This window comes from Haliotis asinina, chromosome 15 (assembly GCF_037392515.1).
Source record: "Haliotis asinina isolate JCU_RB_2024 chromosome 15, JCU_Hal_asi_v2, whole genome shotgun sequence".
Taxonomy (NCBI): Eukaryota; Metazoa; Mollusca; class Gastropoda; order Lepetellida; family Haliotidae; genus Haliotis; species Haliotis asinina.
Genome location: NC_090294.1, coordinates 40886648 through 40909349, shown reverse-complemented (window position 1 = coordinate 40909349; position 22702 = coordinate 40886648). Strand labels below are relative to the sequence as shown.

The window sequence follows — 22702 nt, the reverse complement described above, 5'->3', positions numbered from 1 at the left end:
CGTGGTATATCTAGAATTTAATTGGACTTCAAAGTGAGGGGTGAAGAGGAGGGACATATATGTCCCTGTGGCATCCATGAAAGATCCGTGTGATAAAATTACAAATTCTCATTTTCATCGAAAGGATATATTTATTAACTTGCTGACAAGACGTGGGTGGGGAAAGGATGTTTTATTCTTGTTATTCTTGCCATTTCCTAAGCCTTACTTCCTTCAGGGTAGAGCATTCCACTTGAGGATTTCTGAAAATAGACTAAACCAGCATTAGACAATTCCACAAACAGTTTTCAATGTAATTTCGTCATCTCTCCCGATAATATCACATCACCGTGTAATAGGAATAGCCATAAGTTCATAAGAAACACAGATTGAGGTTTGGTTGGATGTTCAATATGTTAACTTCCGATAGCGTGTGTACGTACCTAATGTAGGTCTCTAATTGTCTAGTGTATCTGGAGTATGAACGATTGTCACCTAAAGTGGCATGTTAGAAAGCATCCAGGACAGAATCGGTAAGCAGAACAGAACAGTTTAGATGGCCTTTGTAGGCTACGCCATATACGATGGCGCCATAGTGCAGTTCAGGGTATATCACGATTTTACATAACTAGATAAGGGCATATTGGTCCACTCCCACTTACGTTTAACAATCTTACATAGATCACACGCATTTAGACATATATTCTTTAACTCTTTCTATGCAGGCGAAAGGTTCAATAGTGATCTACCCTAATACCCAAGAACATATTCAACTCTGAACGAGTGCACTTGTAAAACCATGTTATAATTCAATATACGCCGATTCATCACCGCCAAAGTGAACATTCAGGAAGGCCTGACGCTGAATAGTGCTGATGCTCTTCTACAACTGATCAACATTGATAATACAAGAAAGGAGGTGTCATGTATTTACCGGACGTAAATCCAGTGACAGAGTCTGTAGATTCAAACCTGAACCTGTCCCCATCCCTCAGTTTCTTGAACTGTTCACCGATCAGACAGATGTATGTGTATCCTACAGCTGCACCCGTAACAGGAACTTCAGCAATACCTCCACTGTACAGGTCAATATCGTCAATGCTGTTACTGAAAAATTACAGACACATTCTTTACATGTAATTTGGACATTAGTAACTTCAGCAGTTGCCGAGTCCGAGGCTGTTGTTTACAACCCCATCGTCACTGAGAATTTGAGGTAGCCATTCGTTGTATGTGATTACCTGATGGAATATATACAATGTCCGTGTCATTCTTCATATGACTACAATAATATCTAACCTCGATTGTAAAGGTTGAAGGGTTAAAACTATTTTTGTCCTTAAGATTACTAAGTGTCATCATTTTATCAGTTACAGTCACCGTTTAGAACCATTGTATTCACCTCACTATACGTTTCACTAGTTTGATCACTTTGATTCATTTGTCTTCTACAGAAGGGATTTCATACCTGTAGTTCAGCAATGACTATTCGTCGTGCTTCTTGGAAGAGTTTTTCGTCATCCCAGTCAGCGTTGAATCCTTTAAGAGCTGTTGCAACACGGTTATGTTCTCTCATGAAGAGAGTGTGAAGAGCGCTAAGTGTAACAAAGTATAAGCAGACGACAACCAGAGGTTTTCAAGGAACGACTTTTATTTACTTCATAACATCAGCCGGCAGGTTGACCAGGGGCATCAGAGGCAGGGCGAGGCAGGCAGAAGCAGGAGGGGGCCCTCTCGGCGAACTGTACTGTACTTGGCGAGCGTCAGTTCATGTCTGCTCGAGTGTGGGGTCTGGCCCCCCTTTTATCCAGCTCATCCCCCGCTTTGATTGACACAAGGGGAAGGGGCAACTGGCATATGGTTCCACCCAGCTGGCAGGTTGATCCACCCAGCTGGCAGGTTGATCCAGGTGGCTGGCAGGTTGGTCCGTGTGACCCCACCACACCAATCTTGTCCCCCATTAGTGTCGGGCGAGACGTTGGTCTCTAATCCCCGATAGGGCAATTCACGGTCAGCTGGATCGCAAGGCAGCATTCATGTCGCGCCTGGCCTACCCCCCCCCCCCCCCCCCCATTGTGTTACATACGCCCCTTTGTATTCCAAAATTTTTCGGCAGAAAAATTTCATTTCGTTTACAAGGTGATATAGTCTTTGCGTTGTGTTTTCGGCCGGATACGTATGCTACAGTCCGTTATCACTGATTACAGTTCACACAAATTCTCATGTATTCCCACACTATAAACACATTTGGGAATAAAGCGAACACTGTTTGTCCATGAGTCCTTCCTTGGACCCCAGTTGGGACACAGCACAGTCTGGTTCATGTCACTGTCATCGTTATTTGTGGTTAGCCAGTCATATTCAGACTTGGGTAAAGCTGCCGCACTACGGTGGCTGTTCCCGTCCTGTCCGTCCTTCCGGGCACGAGTGGTGCAGAGGCTATCCGCTCCCTGTCGGTGGTAACCGCACCTTCCGTTTCAACAGGCACCAACTCAAACTCGGAAGTAGCATGGGTGTGTTTTCCCCTCCTAATTCTTTCGGCTAGCCAGGGTTTGATAATTTTGGAATAGACAGTAACTGACACCATTATCAGGGCAAGTGACAATGCTACCATGACAAAAGACCATAAATAATTCCCCGTCCCCATTTCCTCAACGGTATCCATTGACTCTAATTGCTCAACCAAGTGTCCCATTGGAATCTTATCGAGGTGTCTTAATTTCTTTGGTAATTTAACCCTTGTAAGATCAAACGTCCTTCCTCGTAGGGTTCCAGCAAAAGCATTTCCGTTATATTCAATGTATTGACCATGTTCGGGAATATGTCCTCAACATTACATCTGCTCTCATTTTGATAATAGGGCAATAGAGTCATATAGTCATTTGATGCAGAACAGGACTTTTTTAACCTTATCACATCCAAGGGAGGTTGCGCCATTAGGGCATGGGGTCGTCTGACGTCACTTTCGCAAACTATGGTGAAGTCCAATTTAGTACGCGTTGCTACGACCCACTGTCCTGTAGCCAGATATTTAGCTAGAGGTAGAATAGCCTGAGGCATCACTTGTGTCCTGCAGAATCTCTTTATCTTTTGATCATTTTTCATAAAGAGGGCAACTATACATAGCTGACTGAAGTTTATGGGGTATGCAGGACTTTGAATTTGACAGTAACCGACCATACTGGCAGTACACTCATGCTTTTCTGTTTCTTTCAATAGCATGTACTTAGTACGCTTAGCGTTCACTGCTATTAGTTCCGCCTCCAACTTGTATGTAGCTATTGAATTTTGGAAACCATTTTCAGTGCTGTGAATTTCATTGGCCAGGAAAGGAATAGGTAGGTTATGGGCTCGATATATCTCTACATGACCATCTAGATCTAAGAGAGGTAGAGAGACAACTATAACTATCTTGTTGTCATAAAGCACTGTAGTACACTTAAGGGTCCTATAGAAATTCCATAACTCATTTTCGGGATCACCGGCTAACTTGAACCTTGGGGGGAGATGAATTTTTACCTCTTGTAAGATAGTTAGCAACTGCGTGGGCGTTATTGTGCTAGGCGACATATGGCCCAGGGATAGCATGTTTAGTTGTAAATGAAGGTGTTCCAAATAAGTGGCAAAGTTTCCTATCGTTTGTCTTAGTTCCTCTATTACCAATTCTATTTGTAGATAAGTCTTAACAGCCCACTCAAGGCTGTCTATGCATACTCGGAAATGGTTGGTGACATTCCGGATTGAGCTGTCAACTTGTTGTAAGCTATCTACTATATTATTTATGGCATGACGATTTTCCCCAATTTGGACTCTGGATACGTTCAGGATGGTTAATCCTTCCTGCACTTCATGCGCAAAACGAGCTTGGTTAGTGGCTAACTTATGTACATTCCTTTTGATACTACCCAGGTCCTCATCTGACACTGTTCCGAAAAGGAAACTCAATGCTTTCCCGACAAAGGGTAAAAGCAACCTTTTAGGCCTCGACAGGTGGCGATATTCCAAAAAGTTTTCCTGAAGATTACTTTAATGTGATATTCAAACTATTTATTTCTTGATCCAGTTTTATGAACATGCCGACTATTCCAGCATAAGCAGCACTATAGTTCTTGTTGATTACCTTATGAATAACTAATGCCACGTCTGCAATATCCATTTGACATTTGGATAGATGCATTTGGTAAGGTTTTAGGTCTATAACAAAGGTGATTAGCCACTTAGATCTGGTTGTTGTCACGTCATTCAACTTTTGAAATATGATATTTTCGATCATCATGGTACCACTGGCTAGACCGATACATACAAAAAGAATTAGGACACCCATAATGATTATCTGAAAACTCACAGATGTTGAAAAAAACCATATATATATGTATATATACATATGCAGCTTTTGGTCAGTTGTCATAAGAAATCGTCCAGTGAATAAACATATCTATATGGGCATGTATATGTAGCATTACTAATATGTACATTGCAGTCGTAGCTAACCATCTATTGTGAAGCCTTACAATAGTTGGGCTACAGCGTCTAGTAACTTCTTAACGTGGTTTCCAGGCTTAGGTTTCTTATCCGTTTCACCTGTCATGGTGACAGGGTTGCTATTGACGACATTCACCACATCTTCCTGATGTGTTTGTGAGCTATCAGTATACTCGTCAGAGTCATAACCCTTGGTTATTTCTAGTTCCCGCTTCTTGCTCCTTAGCTGCTTCACGACTTCGGCTAGGGGGATGTCATCCTCATCCTCAGAATCGGATCTCTCTTGGCGATATCGTCTCGCGATTCTAGCCAAAGGATCCCCCGTCTTGGCGTCTGAACTTTCTGAACTTGATTCAGAGGAGGGAGGGACAACATAGGCAGTCTTCCTCTTAGGTCAACCACTGGTATCCTTCGGGATATCCCATTCGTCTATATCAGCTATCCTCAGATGCTCTGCATGGGCTTTTGTTGTTGAGCCATCAAGCTGACATCGGATAATATAGGTGACAGGTGAGGTTTGATCTATGACCCTGTAAAATGGCTTCCATTTGTTTTGCAGTTTGCTCTTCCACTGATGGAACCTGTAGAAGACTGGGTCTCCTATCTTTATTTTGTTCGGCTTCCTGTTCCTGTCAGCATACTGTTTCTCTCTGCGTTTAGCCTTTTTCATATTTCTATGAACCAGTACGAAGGATTTGTGTTGTTGTTGTAACCTGATCTCGTGTTCATCCTCTCCGGTGTACTTTCGCCTCGGCTTGAGTAGATTATCAATGGGTAACACAACATCCCGATTATACAACAACAAGAAGGGCGAGAATTTGGAAGACTCACAGATGTTGAACCTTATGGCGGCCAATGTCTGGTTGAGGTACAAATCCCAACTGGTCAGGTTATCATCCAGCTTCTTAGCGAGTACATCGTGCAAAGTCCGATGGAACTGCTCAACTCGACTGTTGGCCTGTGGGTGATAGTATGAGGTCTTCACGTGATTTACCCCCAGCGCCTCCAGAGTTTCCTTAACTATTTGCTTTACATTCTCCGTGCCATTGTCCGTAACGATCTGAAGCGGGGCGCCTCGATCAGTAAGTGGGCCACGGTTTCCGCTGTTTTGTCTGGAACGGGAAACGCCTCGGGCCGACCACTAAAATGATCCACAAAGCTTATGATGTACTTGTTCCCAGACAAGGAAGTAGGGTATGGTCCAGAAAGGTCCATGCTAACCTTGGCAAATGGGTAGGGTGGCATATCAGTGTCTTGTAGCGGCGGCTTCTGTACTTTCATCATACGCACTTGACAAGTGATGCACCTAGTGATGTAGCTATACAGTTTTTTGTATAGATTCGGCCAATAATATTTGGTTTTTATTGACTCAAATGTCTTGCCAATTCCCATATGTCCATTCTCGTCATGATACTGTGTCACAACATCTTGCTGCAGCTGTTCAGGCACATATAACCATGGTACCGGCTCATCGTCTGCATCACTCATAAAATAGAGTAAACCATCTATGATTAGAAATCTTCTCAGTGGTGATTCATCTCCACTACCCTTTTCCAGCTTGGTCTTGATATCCTGAATGTTCTTGTCCTTCAGCTGTTCGGATCTCATGTCAAGACCCTTTTTACAGGTTTTGAGAATCTCTTGGGCCTCACTTTGTTTAGGCTCACAGCTAGCAAACTCTTTTGTAGAAAATTTGCCAGAGTCGAAGACATTAATCTCTAGGGCATTGTCAGGACCATCTAGTACTATTTCATCCTCAGGATTGGTATCGACTTCTGGGTGGGTAGGTACTCTTGACAGGAGGTCAGCACAGGTATTGGTCACTCCTGCAATGTACTCAATTTCGCAGTTGTAGCCTGCAATCCCCAGTGCCCAAAGCTGCACTTTCTTATTCTGCATCGGTGACTCCAGAAGGTACTTCAGAGGTTTATGGTCTGTTCGGATGATGAATTTGGCATTATGCAAATAGTGGTCAAGTTTTTGTAAGGCATAATGGATAGCGTACCGCGTCTGGGTATCTGTCAATTTGTGTGAGAGGAAATGGATCGGCTTCTCAACCCCTGCGGATGTACTGTCATCATAATGTACTTGTGCTAGACAGGCACCTACACAGCTGTCGCTGGCGTCTGTATACAGCACATATGGCTTTCTAGGGTCTGGATATGTCAGCAAGGGTACCACCGTGAGACTCTTCTTCAAGAACTGAAAGGCCTGTTGACATTCTTTTGTCCAAGCGAATTGAGCATACTTCTTGGTTAGTTTCACAATTGGTTCTGCTATCTTCGAGAAATTTGGTATAAATCTCCAATAGTAACTGCACATACCAACAAAACTGCGGACTTCTCAAACTGAGGCTGGGGCCTCCATGGATCGGATTGCCTCGACCTTTTTCCCATCGGGTTTGATCCCATCCTGATTGATGACGAACCCCAAATAGTTAGTTTCTTTTTGCTTGAATGAACATTTTGAACATTTAGAAAAGATAAGGACATCGTCAAGGTAGGCAATAGCAAAAGCCTCAAGATCCTCTAAAACGATATTCATTAGTTCTGTAAAGATTGACGGGGCATTACATAAGCCAAATGGCATTACGGAAAACTCAAAAAGTCCTCGATGACAGGCGAATGCAGTTTTCTCTTTGTCCTTTTCATCCATCGACACCTGCCAATATCCAGACTTTAAATCCAGGGTTGTAAAGTATCTAGAATATCCTAATTGGGTGAGGATGTCATCGATCAGAGGTACAGGCGTTGAAATCGGGCGACTAATACGGTTCAGAGATCGGAAGTCGACGCAAAACCTTTTGCTGCCATCCTTCTTGTCAACCACTACTATTGGGAAACTCCACGGTGACCTTGATCATTGTATGATTCTAGCTTCAAGCATTTCATTAATTGCCTTATCAACTACGTGGCGCTTGTTCAACGGTGTTCTATAGGGCTTCATTTTAATTGGGGGATGGTCACCAGTGTCTATTTTCATCGTCACCGTGTCTGTATGTCCTAAGTCCATGTCATTTTTTGCAAAGAGGTCACGGTTACGTTTAACTATGTCACAGACATTATCCCTGTGTTCTGGTGGTACGTTAATGTCAGTGTCCTTGTCATCTAGTATGTCATTGTCTGGCAGGTCTGACTTCTTGACCAAGTTCTCTGAAGGAATGCTTTCTAACTTCCCCATAACCCTCGTTTAAGCCTAATGGACTTGTTTGTGTTATTGACTAACATGACGGGGATATCCCTGTGTTTATCTACCCTGACAATGGAGTTAGTAACTAGGACACCAGGTTCACTTGCCAAATAACCAGTATCAATAGTGGTCAGTTGATACACATCATCAATCAGCATGCCATCCCTATTCTTCACTTTAGTTCTCAAGACATTTTTACTTTGAGGTTTTATTGTTACATCGGCTGCTAGCCTCGCTACAGAGGAAATGTGAATATCTTCCTCTAAGGGAACATAAGTCTTGCCAATCCTTAAGCTACCAAGATCAAAGTAAAGTCGAACACCAGCCTGGATCAACCAGTCATGGCCAAGTATCATATTCCGATTCATGTTACCGACAACATAGAACGTATGATTGAGAGTGACACCCCTAAGCTTGAAAGTGAGATTGACACTGCCATCTACTTCCAGAGCATTTCCATTGACTCCCTGTAGCAAAATCTTTTTCTTATCACGTTTGCAAAATCCCTTAATTAGCTCAAAGATTCTCCTATGTATTATTGAAACTTCTGCTCCTGAATCTATTAAACACCTGACCTTTCTTTTACCTATCTTTATGCTGCATGAGTTTGGTCTTCCTGCTAGATTAATGGAGTACCTCCTTTCACTCTCTTCCCCAGTGGCTTTCTTGTGGGGAAGAGGTTCTAGTTTAAAGCTCTATCATTGGTGTGGGCAAAGGTCACCCTGCGTCTAGTCGGGCATTCCCTCTTAACATGTCCCGGTTGACTGCATAACCAACACACTATGGGTTTTGGGGAGGGTGGACGCCCTGTCCCTACTACTGCATGAATTCCTCTTCTCGACTGTAACCCACTCTGACTAGCTGGGATCCTACAATCCCTAGCCCTATGCCCTGTTTGGTGGCACTTGAAGCATTTCCTGTGCTTTAAGTGGTCTATGTCCATCGCTTCTTCCCTTCATTCATTTAGGAACATTCCTTCCCTACTATTTCTCGGGGTCCTGCCTTTATTACTGGCTCTTCCTAACCTTAGTTGAAAACGAGCCCTAATGTTCTGCTCATGGGTAGCTGAGGTGACAGTCGTCCCCAGATTGGGGGGATTTTCTCGCATTAATTTCTTTTGTAAGTAATCGAAGGCAAGCCCATCTATAAAGAAACCTACAAGTTGCCTCTCTACAGCCATACCATTACCATCCTGTCCTAGGCCGGCATAGGCTTCCTCAGCCAAATTGAAATAGCGTTCAGCAAATAACTGCACACTTTCCCCAGGTTTTTGACGAAGTGATCGAAGCAACATAAAAGCATTCTGCGGGTCAGTTATTTCTGCAAATCGCCTGGCTAATTCCTCCTTCAACTCCTCCCACGTTGCCTGTTCATGGTCATTCATAAACCTAAATATAAAATCGCTGACGACCCCTGTGCTGGTTTGATAAGCTATCATTTTTTGTTTGGTTTGAACCTGAATTGGTCAATACTAAATATTTTTCTATGCCTTTTATCCATTCCTTATACCTCTTAGGGTCCCCATCAAAATTCCTAACTACCGCCGATATTCCTTGAGTCCCGATTTTAGCTGATAAGTTAGCTAAGTGTCCTGAAATGTGGTTGGTCAAACCTTGTAAGAATTCACCTATCTCCTGGTTAGTCATCATGAATGTTGTAGAGTACTAACAAAAACCCTGTCTACTCACTAGTTTCTCGTTGGGCCAGTCTCCACGTAGCAGCACTGTGTCTTTTCTTGTCGGCAGTCCTTTACTATGATGAGGATCCGGGTCACGGCACCAGTTGATAGAACCCACTGCATAGCCTATACTTGTAACAAAGTATAAGCAGACGACAGCCAGAGGTTTTCAAGGAACGACTTTTATTTACTTCATAACATCAGCCGGCAGGTTGACCAGGGGCATCAGAGGCAGGGCAAGGCAGGCAGAAGCAGGAGGGGGCCCTCTCGGCGAACTGTACTGTACTTGGCGAGCGTCAGTTCATGTCTGCTCGAGTGTGGGGTCTGGTCCCCCTTTTATCCAGCTCATCCCCCGCTTTGATTGACACAAGGGGAAGGGGCAACTGGCATATGGTTCCACCCAGCTGCCAGGTTGATCCAGGTAGCTGGCAGGTCGATCCACCCAGCTGGCAGGTTGATCCAGGTGGCTGGCAGGTTGGTCCGCGTGACCCCACCACACCAATCTTGTCCCCCATTAGTGTCGGGTGAGACGTTGGTCTCTAATCCCCGATAGGGCAAGTCACGGTCAGCTGGATCGCAAGGCAGCATTCATGTCGCGCCTGGCCTACCCCCCCATTGAGTTACATAAGTCCAGGGAAGACATTGACTCTACTGTCACCTGCAGGTAAATATGAATGCAAGGATTACTATTAGTCACATGCATTTCGGTTGACAGGGGAATCCAATGGTGCATTTAATCTCTAACTCTCAGTTACATAATAGTCAACGCGAAGAAACGTACTTGAATCTGTCCTTCATTGATAATGTGTAAACCTAAATATAACGTTTACTCTGATAGGTATACAATATCATGTATTGCGATTCTAAACAGCATAGATATTAAAAAGTTCATTCACCCTGTGTCCCACGGCATGTAAAGCAACTTACACATTCTTCAGGTACACAAAATATATACAAGAATATTTTTTTCTGGAAACAACATGCTTTGAAACAGAAGTTGCTTGAATCGGAGGTATCGAGAAAGCAATCGTCAGAATCTCCTTCCGGCAGAAGGTTGTTTGTTCCCACTTTCAGCAATCCAGCTGGAAAGCAATACGGTGACATATTAATGGTTATGCTTGCATATAAACGGTTATAGTTAAGGGTAGGAAAATGCGTTACCGGTAGTATTCGTCGAAATATTGTCTTTAAATGACGACCTTGAAGAAACAGCTTCTAAACCGTACATTTCCAACATTTCAAAATCAGGAGAGTGTTTTAACTCACATCCGGATTCAGTGTCTCTAAACTCTGCCATTTCAGTGTCAGAAATGCAATAAATGTGGGAACCGTCTATGAAGGCAGACAGTTCGTTGTACTGCTGTCGAGGATCTGGAAGGGAGGGACAATGAGATAAGTGTACCATGTAAGATTATTTCTATGAGGTTTTCTCATAGAAAGAAATTTCTCCATCAGAAGCGAGCATGAAAAAGAGCCCAAATTTCTTTAACGCTAACATACCTAAAAGAATAGCAGAATGAACGAATGTTCGTGTAGGTAGTTTTGGTTTTTTTATACTTTGTCACAACCTCCGTTTAGAACCAGCTAGACGTCATGCAATGTATCTTCCAGGAAATCTATTGAAATACGTTTGTGAGAAATCAGTGTTGTGTTCCCTTATTTGCGGAATCTGTGCCTGTTCCGGAAACAGCCTCCGATCTCACCAGATTCATACATTTCCCATCGCCAAAGTAAAAGTCCCCATCAGGAAGGATGATTGGGAAACATGGAGAATCAGGGTGAGTGAGTGAGTTAAAGTTTAACGTCACATCGGCAATATCTCAGCCATATCGTGACGAGAACATTTAATACTAAAATGAAATATATATGATTATCTATTATATAACACCTGTCAACGAGGGACAGTAAAACAACTAGAATATCACAGATGAGAATATAAAACTAGTAACTATACCTAAAACAATTTATCTATAGAGGACAATACAAGATAAAAATGGGCTATAGATTGCTAACAACTGAAGGCAGATCACCATACTAAGGTCCATGGGGACTTACTGTACCTTTGCTACCTGCATGGACCCTAGCTGCATTTACATCATCCCCTCAGCCGTCAGCAATTTGGGAAATCTAGCCATGCAAATAAAAACACACTTATGCTACGATTAAAAACGTGAAAGTTTGAATTTACTTTGAATGTTTGTGGACTTACCCTCTCAGGGGGACAATAGTTTTACAGTACTTCAACCCCCTTTGAGGATACAGCCACTAACAAGCACAGTTACCAATTTAAACTTCCAATAATAAAATATTTATCTAGTTACAATTCAGTCAATAAATCTAATTCTTTTTAAAATGCAATGATTAAATGAGAGCTTGTGTTATTAAAAAGATCCTTCAGAGTTCGTGAATTAAAATACTGATCCCTTGTTATGGAATACTCAACACAGTCAAGCAGGATATGCTTGACTGTGATTCTTCCATCACAAGGGATACAAAACGGAGGATCCTCACCTTTAAGCAAATATTTATGGGTATATCTTGTGTGGCCAATACGACATCGTCGCATGATGACCTCCTCAAATCTGGACTGACAACCCAAGTAGGTGTAACCAATATAAGGTTTTATTTCATGTAATTTATTGATACCCACTTGAGTGTCCCACTTCTTCTTCATCAGATCATGGATATAAGGTCTAATGATGGCTTTGTAATCAGAGTAGGGAATAAGAAGTGGTGTCACAGATTTGTTGACTGCTGCTTTTGCGGCAAGATCGGCCATCACATTCCCAGAAATACCTACGTGACTGGGTAACCAACAAAAGACGATGTCGTATTGGCCAGTAGCAAGAGTATTATACAGTTCAATAATTTCTATTAAAAGTGGATGTTTACAAGAAATATTTTTAATAGCCTGAAGGCAAGAAAGAGAGTCGGAATATATTATATACTGTTTACGTTTCGGGTGTCTTTGAATATATTTAAGAGCTGTTAATATGGCGTTCGCTTCTGCTGTAAAAATAGAACTATTATCTGGTAATCTAGAAGATATTGTTCTCGATCCAATGACAGTAGCACAAGCAACTACGCCACCGTCCTTGGACCCATCTGTAAATAAGGATTTGTAATTGTTATATGTATGTTTCAATTGATTATATTCTTGTTTATACTGTAACTCATTCGTTTCTGATTTTTTAAATTTAGTTAATGTTAGGTCAACCTGTGGCCTAACCAACTGCCAAGGGGGAGACGAAAGAAGACGGAAGGGAGCTATATTGTCCAGCTCAATACCAGCAGCAGCAATAAACGGCTTTATTCTGAGCCCAAGAGGTGGAACAAGAGAAGACTTTTTGCTATATAAATCCTCATAAAGAGGATTGAAGACACAGTTATATGCAGGGTTAGATTCGTTAGAGTAAAGTTTTGTGATATATTGTAAAGATAATTTGATACGGCGTTGTGCAAGAGATGGTTCATCGGCCTCAACGTAAAGACTGTCAATAGGTGAAGTTCTGAAGGACCCAAGACAAAGTCTTAGACCTTGGTGATGGACAGAATCAAGAAGTTTAAGATTGCTTTTGCAGGCTCCACCATAGACGATGGAGCCATAATCAAGTTTAGAACGAACGAGTGATCGATATAGGTGTAGAAGGGTAGCTTGATCCCCTCCCCACTTTGAGTTGGAAACAACTTTCAACAGATCGTGTGCTTTCAGGCATTTGGCTTTGAGGGATTTAATATGCAGCAAAAAAGTTAAATGGGAGTCGAAAAGTAGGCCCAGAAACTTGGCCTCCTTGACAACTTTAATGGGAGTGCCATCTAGAGATAGTTCAGGGTCTTCATGCGGTTTGTATTTACGACAAAAATGTATGCAATCAGTTTTCAATTTAGAAAATTTAAAGCCGTTTTCAAGACACCATTTATCTATTTTGTTCAAACACAGCTGCAGTTGCCGTTCAATAGTATGCATATTTTTCCCACGACAAGAAATATTAAAATCATCCACAAATAACGATCCATCAATTGAATTGTTTAAAACTTTGGATAAACTATATATCTTTATACTAAAAAGTGTGACAGACAAAATACTGCCTTGTGGAACACCCTGATCCTGACTGTAATGATCAGACAGGGTAGAACCCACTCGGACTTGAAATTGTCTGTTGTTTAAAAAGTTGGATATGAATTCAGGCAAACGACCTCGGAAACCGAAGTCATGTAAATCTCTCAAAATCCCATATTTCCAGGTTGTGTCATATGCCTTCTCAAGATCAAAAAAGATAGACACAGCATGTTGTTTATTAATCAGCGCGTTTTTCACAAATGATTCTAAACGCACTAGGTGATCGACTGTACTTCTGCTTTTACGGAAACCACATTGTATATCAGTTATGAGGTTATTAGTTTCCAAGTACCAAACAAGTCGATTATTTATCATTCGTTCCATGGTCTTGCAAACACAGCTAGTTAATGAAATCGGACGATAATTTGATGGATCAGTATGATCACGTCCAGGTTTAGGTATGGGTACTACTATATCATCACACCATGAAGAAGGAAATTTACCGGAAGTCCAAATGTCATCAAATATATACAAGAGCGTCTCTAAACAGGATTCTGGTAAGTGCTTCAGGAGTTGATAATGGATGTTATCAGCTCCTGTAGCAGTGTCATGAGCTTGATCAAGAGCAGCATGGAGTTCATGAATAGAAAAAGTTTCATTATAATCTTCCCCATTATCAGAATTGAAATTAATAGTTTTCTTTTCTTGTTGTTTTTGATACTGCTGGAATTTAGGTACATAATTAGAAGAGGAAGAGTGTTTAGCAAGGGTTTCACCCAGTTTATTAGCAAGTAATTGATCTCCATGTTTAAGGTGATGGACAGCAGATTTAGTACCTTTACCTTTGATTTTCTGGACCATGTTCCATACCTTGGACATGGGTGTCCGAGAATTTATTTTAGATACATAATTTTGCCAAGATTGGCGTTTGTTCTGTTTAAAAGTACGCCGTGCTTTAGCATTTAAAATCTTAAATTTATTTAAATTATGCACCATAGGATGGCAACGGAAATAATGTTCTGCTTTTTTCCTTGCCTTCCTAGCTTGTTTGCACTCATCGTTGAACCATGGTTTTCTTATGTGTGGAACTACAGAGGACTTTGGTATACACTCATCAGCTATGGAATTCAGTTCCTCAGAAAAACACCGGAACGTCAATAAAACTTTCCGGTGTAAGTTTCTCCGTACACAGTGTTTCATATAAAGCCCAGTTAGCCTTTCTAAAATTTCGTCTTGATGAAGGAGGAACATCAGATGGAGTTACAGCTTTTAATACAGTAGGAAAATGGTCACTTCCACATAGGTCATCGTGGACTGACCATTCGAATTCATTTAGTTGTTCAGAATTTGTCAATGACAAGTCGAGAGCAGAATAGGTCCCTGTACCAGGATGTAAATATGTGCTTCAACCATCATTATAAATACATAAATCATTGTCAGAACAAAAATCCTCCAATAACTTACCTTTAGTGTTTGTAGCTACACTACCCCAGAGTGGGTTATGCCCATTTAAATCTCCCATTATAATACAGGGTTTCGGGAGTTGGTCATAGAGAGCTTGCAGATCAGTTTTGGCAAACGTCGAAGACGGCGAAATATAGAGCGAGCATAGCGTAAACGCTACATGTAAAGTTAGTCTCACAGCAACAGCCTGCACATTAGTATTTAGTGAAACAGGGCTTTGAATAACGTTTTGTCTGACTAGAACGGATGACCCACCAGTGGCTCTATCACCCGGAGGTGAAAAAGAATGATATGCATTAAAATGACGAAGGTCAAATGTATCTGTTTGTTTTAAATATGTCTCTTGGAGACATATCGCTGAAGGTGTAAAATCCTGGACTAATAGCTGTAATTCATGTAAATTAGTCCTCAGTCCTCTGCAGTTCCACTGTACAATATTATTGGAATAAACTATCTTTTGGGGGGATTTATTGGGGATCTACCCCGCACTCTTTTGGAGGGCGACAAGCTATGTGCCCTAAAATGGACGTTTTCAGAAACGTCCATGTCTTCGAGAGACCCATATTTATTAAACAACTGAATTATATTTTGTGACCCTTTAGGAGCTCTGCCACTTTGTTGTTTTGAAGCATCAGGCTTAAACTTTGGTTTACCTTTCACAGTTTGTTGATTATCAGCTGTCGATTGAGATTTCGAGTGTGACTGAGATGATGATGATTTGTGATCTGAAGACGACTTTGATGTACTAGGAAGTGATTCCTCAGTCTGAGATGACATAGCAGGGTATAAAAGCTGTGGAGAATCGCAATTTATCCAAGTCAAGATAGTTTGGCATCCTGTGGATGATTTTGTTATTTTTTAGGTAGACTCCGATGATGTTTTTGCTACTGTAACGTAACTCTCTGGAAGATCAGACCTTTTAACCAGTTTTTTTTTGCCTCAGGAAAGGAGATATTTTGAGTAAACTTTATTCTGTTTATCTCCATTTGTTCTTTCCAAATAGGACACTGAACAGTTGGTGCATTTTTTGAAATCACTGTCACAATCTTCTGTTGTGTGTGTCTTCTCACCACAGTGAGCACACACAACAGACAATGTGCAAGTATTCACGCCATGTCCATATTTCTGGCATTTAAAACACCTGAGCGGGTTGGGGATGTAGGTATCAACTTCTATGTTACAATAGCCTGCCTTCACTGATTTAGGAGCATTTGGACATGAAAAAGTAAACAGATAGGTATTAGTTTGAAATGTTTCATTGTTTTTTCGGGTTGAAAAGCGCTTCACATATAGCACACCTTGATCTTTCATTTCACATGCTATATCAAGTCCGGTCATGTCAGCAAACAATCGATCACGATCTCTGATGATACCTTTACTAGTGTTCAAGGTCTTGTGAGCAGAGACCGTGACCGGAATGCCCACAAAAGATTCAATACTCATCAGATTGGATGCTTGCTGTTTCTTGCTGCACTCAACTAGTAGCGCACCCGAACGTAAGCGCCGAATGTTCTGAACATCCCCAGCAATACCTTGAATGCCTTTAGATACTGCAAAAGGGTTCAGCTTTAATGGGGTCTTGTCCCGAGTCTCAATAACAAGGAAACGTGGCCAATACTCAATCGATGGAGACGGTCTGTGGTCAGTATCAACAGGATCAATTAAGTGGACGCTTTGTTTTTTTGTGGGGTACTTCATAAGCCATGGTTGGTGTCATATTGTTCATCATCCGAGCTCCCCACCCACCACGGAGTATCACAAGGACAATGCTAAAGCAAGCGGGCCTCCAGCTTGCAGCACCAAGGATACCCGGATGATATACTCCAGTAGAAGAATTATAAATAATTAAACTACCAGATTGGCCCATGAGCCATCGCCTTCTGGCATAAGACTCTAGGCAAAGTTCATATTAGAATTCACAATCAAAACTTACAGATCACCAGTAGTGCCAAAGCCGAAATTCAAAACAATTTCAAATCAAATCTGTGCCAAAGATACATACACAGTTCATGCACAGGGCTTGGCATGACCAACCGATTGGTTGAATCGGGCCCATTCAACCACCCGTCTAGGTGAAGTAAGGGCCGAAGTGGTGTGTTGGGCAAATGAAACGCACTTAAAAGCCCATCTGCCCTCAACCACCAGGATCCCGTCCTCCACCGACACGGGACGCAACCCACGGCAAACAGGTTGCCCAATTTAGTCGCCTCTTACGACAAGCAATGGGGTGCTGTGAACACATTCTGTCCCGGGTCCACACGGGAGAAGAGCACTTAGCGTTACCCAGCACCCACCACGAGGAGGTGGCTCTTCATGGGTGCCTGGAGAATCAGGACTTATGAAAGAAGAAAATCATGTATGTCACAGTTTCGCAAATTCAAGGTACTTGTTCTAGCTATTTTAACTTGTTCTAGCTATTCTTAATGTCAAGTATATTGCTGTTTACTGCACAGTATATAGAACTTACTCGCTGGGAACATAATCAGCTCTGTCACAACAATCAATGTCACTTCCATCATCTGTAAAGCATAAGACAACATACAGAACAAGAGACAAAAATAAAGAAGCTTACGTTGAAATACCTGTGGTGTTCATAAAGAACACAAGACACCCAAAGCGAATCATACTCTCGCTTCAAATTGTAACTGTAATAATTGACATTTGAATGATACAATAATAGTAATGCATGTACTTACCAGTCATCACCGGAGTTCCCCGTAATGTCGTGGTCAATAAATTGACCCCACTGCATCACCATGGCAGAGTGTCTGACAGACAGGAAACTCAGCTCAAAGTGAACATGATTGCTGACATTTCGAGGGTTAGGCAGGTCTGAGCCATCAGAGCACAGAGCTCGGGGGTTTCCTCCAGTCCCTGTAAATGTACAGCAGAAGCAGTATTACTTCGGTTTTGCAGTCATAGCATATTGTTACAAACAACAACAGATCAGTTTCTGGGATTTTACTTTATTACATACACTGGAGAAACTGTTTTCATGAATATCACTACCTTTCAATCTGTCGCTTTTATAACACCTGGTATGACATCATCGTGCTGTAATCCCATATTCCCATGAGCGATATGAGGTCTCACTTACGCATAAAAAGTAACTTTTCAACGCTGTCAATTTTGAATGTTTAAACTGGCAATGTAATAGAGATACTTTTGAGGTATTATCTGTAATTAAGAGGGTCTCTCTTTTCAATCGGTCAATATTTTGAGAAATAGCTATTATGAGATATTTACTGACCGCTGGCATACTCAGGTTCCAGCCACCTTGCAAGTTGAGCACCTGCAGCACCCCAGCCCGAATTCTGTAAGTTATTACATGTGCCATCAGCCGTCCTATAGGTGTCACTTGAGTCGCAGGTTGTTCGCCTAGACAAAACAGCAATAGTTTGAGAGGGAATTTTATCACTGTTATTGCCCTATATGAATTGCAAGACAGATGTTAGACCTTCAACTTTATAAATGTCAACTTAGAATAAAAACTGATTATACACATGATTAATCAATGTGTGAACCTTATATATTAGTGGCTTCTATTTTTTTAAATTTGATTTTCAGTCCATCTTTTCTCACATACCTGCTTCTGTTTACAAGCACAATGTTTCTTTTACTCTTGGATGATCGTGACATAAATGCACATGGTGTCCTGCTTCCTCCACAATCTGCAATGAAATTGAAACGTGCCATTTTTTTATATTTTTGAAACTGTTTCAAATTCACAGTGTAAAATAAGGGCGCATGCTCTGTTCACCAAAAGTGTTTTGGAACAATATAATTCACTCGAAAAATGAAGTTTTCTCCGGACATACATGAACATCATTTAGAAAATCATGTGAAAGTTTGGCTTATGGAATTCAGTTCTGTATGTAACTATACGATTAACAAAGTCTACTGCAACTCCTCTGCGGAAATTGTCAGTAGTTTAACATACCTGCATGTACAACACAGAGTGCTATAAGTAGAGCTTGTACAAGGAGTGACTGCATGTTGTCAGCTTCAGGATGGACAGAGCCAGTGTGGACAATATTCAGACTAACGGTTTATATACACACTAAATTCTAATTAAAGATGTCACATGATAAATTCAATCAGATATGACAGCATGTAGTATTGCTAATACAAACCAACACAAACGGGTGGCAGGGGAGGGATAAGGTTTTATGCGTTGGTGGCCCGCTCAGAACAAGACCTGTGTGGTAAATGGCCATTTAGGACCCCTGACTCGACAACGTTAGCTGGTAAAGGAACTCGATGGTCATCTCAGTGACCTTGTCCTGCTTTATGAAAAGATATGACTGACAGAAAAGAGGCTTACAATAGATGAGTACTAGCAATTTCACAGCTTGCAGTCATTTGGGGAGATCATAATCAGAAATATCGAGTTGCTTGTTATGCAATGGCAGCATAAGCTATTCTTATTGTCAGTAATACACGAATATGTTATTAGTAGACTATTTTTTTTTTATATTCCCACAAACAAATAGAATAAAAACTGATTCCGTCGCAGCTCCGGTTACACCTGTCAGATATAACAACATGTAGTATTGCTAATACAAAGCAACAAAAACTGGTCACAGGAGAGGGCTGAGGTTTAATGCGTGGACTGCCTTGGTGACTCGATCAAAACAAGACCCCGTGTGGTAAATGGTCATTAAGGACTTCTGGTTGGACAACGTAATGAGTATATGAGTGCGATAGTCATGAGAATAACCTCGTCCTGCTTTATGAAAAGATATTACTGCATGATAAGAGACTGATCGTAGATGAAAAGCAATTTGGTAATCATTTGAGATCATAATCAGAAATATATCGAGTTGCTAGTTATGCAATGCCTATCCCTATTTTCAGTAAATATTGTCTTTGTTATTTCGACATATTTATTTTAACAAAAACTGAATTTTTCGCACCTCAGGTTACACCTGGTTGCAACGCTTTCCAGTTTGTGCACGTTTTTAATATGTCGGAACTATTAATGATGTATTGTACACCGATAGAGTGCCAGTATTAATCACCCTGTTTTTATAAACGCCAGCAATAGAGCTTAATCAAAGAGAAATTGTTTCCTTGAAGCACTTTTGATTGCTGGTATGTTCATGAGGAAATCTGTGGGAGTTACTACAAGTGGTTGATGCGTGAAATGTTCCCTAAAATATGTAGATGCTCAAATGAATTTACTATAAATGGGTGAAAATGCTTAAATGAGTGCATGTAGATGTATAAAATAGAGAATACAGGAAAGGTTATAGGTATAGGAGAAACACGCCTCCGAGGTTTTGGTAGACAATGTAAAACCGGAGGGGTGGGAAATTTCCTGACCCCGATGGTTTTACATTGTCTACCAGAACCGAGGAGAAGCATTTTCTCTAACATATATACCGCCAGTGATTCGTAATTACAAAATAGATGATCATTTATTGAAGCCACATAACAATTACTGAAGCGCGCGTAAAATCAATTTAACGAGAGTAACTATAAGTAGATAATTTAAGCCCTCCACAATCGTCCCGGTGGCCGTGCGGTTGAGCGCCTGCCTACGGATGAGGGAATTGCGGTTCCTATCCCCCGTCGGAAAACCTTTGAAGTCTGACTAAAATCTTGAATGATATTTTCCAATTGATTTCAGACACTCATGGATCATTTGAATGTTGATGTTCATATAAAGTTACGAAAAGTAAACACAGGGAAGCGGTCTTACTCCAACACAAAAACCTCAAATAAAGTTATTCTGGGAAAACAAGAGATGACCTAATGTATAGAGAGAAGCACACTTTAGGTTTATATAGATTGATAATGTACGTGAATCAAATGATCTTCAGATGGAGATATGGGTCAGTGAGAGAAGTTAATTATACGTCGCACTCAAAAATATGCCAGCAATGTGTGCAGATAACTGGACCAGACAATACAGTAATCAACAGCATGAACACCGATCTAAGCAGCTGGGATACGATGGCATGTGTAAGCCAAATTAGCGAGCCTGACCACCTGATCCCTTTGGTCACTTTTCACAACCATAGGTTATTTCAAGATCAATTCTAATCCGGATCAGCGTTCGCTCGTCACGCCGAAGACCCGGGCTGGATTCCCTACGTGGTTATAATGTCTGAAGGTCAATCCTCACGTCCCTAGTGATAGTGCTGGTATATTCCTAAAGGCGGCTTAAAACAAAGCTTACTCGCTCTAATCCAGAACAGGTGATACGGAACCCTAGTTCAAAGAAACTGAGTAGCTGTCTCATCCTATCGAGGTACCCATTCAGAGCTGGATCACAGTACTTAAGGTACAAGCAGGTTGCTGTACCCGCAACTAGGTGTTTGCACGTGATCATGTGGCTACCCTCCTGTCATATACGAACGGATTCAAGGTTTCTTTTAAATGCACAGGGTTATGTTCTGCACACTAGGGGTTGTAACAACACGCACACAAAGATGACTCGGAGAGTTTTACACCCAGTCACAGGTGGGCTCGATCCCAACAGCTCAACCTCGCTGGATCACTAACCTGGCGCTTTAGCCAGCTCGCTCACCGCGCCCCCAATTGTTTTCAGAAATGATCTTTGTTCTATATTTAGCATAAGACAAGTGTGGTGGTAACATATATTGTATATTTTTGGATGTTGTGTATTGATTAGAATACATGTAAATAAATGTTTGCAAATTCATTGCATAGTTTTAGTCATATTGTTTATGCTATTACTCAGCCTTAACTATCACTCACAGCCATGTTCACTGAGAATGCTTACCGAATGTTCAACACACAACACAATAACATAAGTCCTTTCCCTCTTAGGTCCTTTTGTCTTCATAGCCAGCTTGGGCAATCAGTTAATCTGTACACTTTTACACATTACAAGGTTTGTGGTTACTCTACATTCACACATTCAGTGTGTTGATATGTCACGTTGATTTTCAGGGACATATCTTTGAATAAAGTCTTTGGATCGCATTCTGGGGTATTTTGGCTATTTTATATACTTATTGTTTGTTTTGGACTTATTTTATTCAGTGTAAAAGGATTGGATACAAGTTATACAACTTAGAACACTTTCTCCACAGTATTTACATAATATTATTTACATTACTTATACAAGATGGACAGACAAGAACAGAAAGATGGGAAACATTGGGGCAATTGCAATAATTAGGCAAATCTTTTTGATTGACAAATATATGTTTGAACAATTTTAAATATGTTTTGATATGCATGACCAGTCAGATCGGCATTGCCACTTAGCAGTAACTCAGAGTTTATATTAACACTGGTAACACTACGTAAAGTAACCATCATGATAGATCTCTGTTGAGTATATAGTTAACAGTCAAATAGGTAATGATAAGAATTTTCACAAACATATCCACAAGAACATTTGGGATTATCTATTATACCAGAACGAAATAGACCGTAATTCAGTTGACTACACATGTAACGTAGTTTTGTAAGGGTGGTATTAGTGATTCTCGGTCCAAAATCAAAGTATTGTGTTTTGTGTTACAAGAATATCAGATTTAAAAGAATTCGATGACAAGTTTTTTCTAACTTCAACTGGAATTCAATTCCACAGTCTAATTGTGGATGGAAAATGCGAATATTTCGAAAACTTTAATCGGGAGAAGGGAAGCGAGATATCGTCAGAGTTTCGAAGATTTTAGCTATTTGTAGACGCTACCTTCCCAGGAACAAGATCATTAAGGTACGATGATGCCATATTATGCTGTATTTTGTAATAAAGACAAAGTTCTCGCGATCTCCTACATTCTGATAAAGATTCCCATCATTTTCATACAGATGTTCATGATGAGTATATTTCGGCAAATCTGTTACAGTTCTTGCTGCTTCTAATT

General features: G+C 41.0%; 1 pseudogene; it reads right to left on the bottom strand.

Annotated features, from left to right (window-relative positions):
- Window positions 1-1136: 1136 nt before the first annotated feature.
- Window positions 1137-18847, bottom strand: LOC137266138 (peroxidasin-like; annotated as a pseudogene).
- Window positions 18848-22702: the final 3855 nt, after the last annotated feature.